The sequence below is a fragment of the Octopus bimaculoides genome, chromosome 2 (genome assembly GCF_001194135.2).
Source record: "Octopus bimaculoides isolate UCB-OBI-ISO-001 chromosome 2, ASM119413v2, whole genome shotgun sequence".
NCBI lineage: Eukaryota > Metazoa > Mollusca > Cephalopoda > Octopoda > Octopodidae > Octopus > Octopus bimaculoides.
The window spans coordinates 132,744,553-132,746,907 of NC_068982.1; the positions used below are offsets into that span (position 1 = coordinate 132,744,553).

Consider the following 2,355-nt stretch of genomic DNA (forward strand, 5'->3'; position numbering starts at 1 on the left):
GGCTTGTGCGGGTGGCACATAAAAGACACCATTTCGAGCGTGGCCGTTTTCGTGCGGGTGACACGTAAAAGCACCCACTACACTCTCTGAGTGGTTGGCGTTAGGAAGGGCATCCAGCTGTAGAAACTCTGCCAAATCAGACTGGAGCCTGGTGTTGCCATCCGGTTTCACCAGTCCTCAGTCAAATCGTCCAACCCATGCTAGCATGGAAAGCGGACGTTAAACGATGATGATGATGATGATATATATATAAGCATATATGCATGTATATATATAATGAAATGATAGTTTCACTATGTATATATTATATACATAGTGAAACTATTAATAGTGTAACTATTATCTCATATTACAAGAGAGTTGTTATTGTTTCACTTTTGACACATAATACCAAAACAGTCTAAGACATTGCTCCGAGCTTGCATTAGGCAAGAAGCTGAAACATTTCTGGTCGCATGACACTCCATGGGTCGTAAGGAGTGCATATGTAAAATTTGAATGACATCGGTTGGGTTTTTCCCGAGTTTTAGTGATGCACACATACAGACAGACAGACATTCTCAGTTTTATATATATATAGATATATATACGAAGGTAATGATGTAGCTAAAGTTTATCGTTCTTATCACTATTTTCTAAATGTATTTCTATGAAATAAATATATATTGTGTCTTCAAAAGATGCAAAATTAACTTGATGTAGTAAACAAAAATTTCCTTACCAGGTTTTTGATTTTCCTTTACTATTATTTGTTGAGGCAATTTACTGCAAGCAGCTGATATAAAAAAAAATTATTTATACTGAAGTATTTGGTATGGCATATGAAGCATTGGTTGAAACAATAAAATAGAAAGGAATAGAAATAGAAAGCAGTATAATTTTTTTATGATCAAATCTATAATAAACTATTTACTGTAGTTTGCTTAAAAGGTAAATGTACCATATACACTAGCAACAAACAGAAAGTTTGATTCTCTTTGATCATTTTTGTTCCTTTCAATTTAGATATATAGAACTGCAATATTTTTGTAGTTTAAAACAAGCAGAAGTTAAACAAAAAAAAATGACATGAAACTGAAATTAAAACTCAATTTGAAATTCAATTTAATAAAAATTCAAATATTGATGTTCAGATTTGGATCTATTTTCAATTCAAATTTTTGATTTTTACTTTTTACTTTCTTAATGTAAAATCTCAAAATTCCAATTTCTGTTTCTCAATGGGAACAATTTTTACAAACAGTAATCAATATTTTTATTTCTTGTATATACAAACTAGAAATGCAAGATAAAATTCCCATAGACTAGAATTAAGATGGCACAAATTTCAGATATAGATAGCTCATTTAGCTGACTGTATTCTTTACACCTACGATTTCTAACTATAGATGGATGCCACCAGATTTGAAGCACATTACAAGGAAAACGTTTTTAGTAGTGACCCTCTTATGAGGTCAATATGTGCATTTTTAACAACAAATCATTCAATATGCTGGTGTTTTTATGCTGCTTTACTTCAAGTTTCATACTTAATACAGGATGGATAAAGCAAAACAGAAAGGAAATTTCATAATCAAATATTGGTTATATTATTTAACCTATAACAGGAAATTGTTATTGCTGATTTGCTTTCTTTAATCTACTCCATTTCTTAAAGGATCAGTCAATTAATTCTCTAGCTGTAAGAAGCTTGTTGTTTATTCTGAGCATGAAGACCTAAGATTATATTTCACCTCCAATAGTATGTATGTAAAAGAAAATGTTGCTGCAATACTGACAGTTCAAATGGCTACATGGATGGTCACTTGCTGGTTTGACTTTTACTAAATAGAATTTAGCTTGCAGATTATTATATTAAGCCCAAATAAAATGTATTTTGTGTATCTACCTCCAACTATTTCAGTCTTTTTTTTTTTTTTAAATTCATAACAGAGGGCTACAACTGAGTTAGAGATCAGATTAGATAATTAGTGGATGCATTGGCAGAAGAATAAACTGAGCTAAATTTTTATAATAACTAAGTAAACTTTTTACTGTGTTATACGGGTTTTAAATATGAGCAGACAGACAGATATCCACAATTATATATAAACACGGGCAGATATCCACAACTATAAACATGTATATATATATGTGTGTGTGTGTGTGTGTGTGTGATTGCCAGAGAAAAGGAAAAAACAGAGTAGGGAAAATTATGTAACAATATTTAATGGCAACGAAACATTGTATCAAAGTATTAAAACGAGAGAAGGAAGAGGGAGAGATAAAAAAAGATGATAAAGATTGTTAAGAAATTAGACGTATACATACACACATACATACATATATATATATATATATATATATATATATATA

At 30.7% G+C, this 2,355-nt stretch overlaps 1 long non-coding RNA gene across 1 annotated transcript in view; it reads right to left on the bottom strand.

The window, feature by feature from the left end:
• Positions 1-720: 720 nt before the first annotated feature.
• The window catches only part of LOC106867973 (uncharacterized), a 9,481-nt gene continuing 7,846 nt past the window's right edge, over positions 721-2,355 (bottom strand). The window contains exon 3 of the long non-coding RNA XR_001409202.2: positions 721-775. This is a non-coding gene — a long non-coding RNA (uncharacterized LOC106867973). The remainder of the gene's footprint in view (positions 776-2,355) is intronic.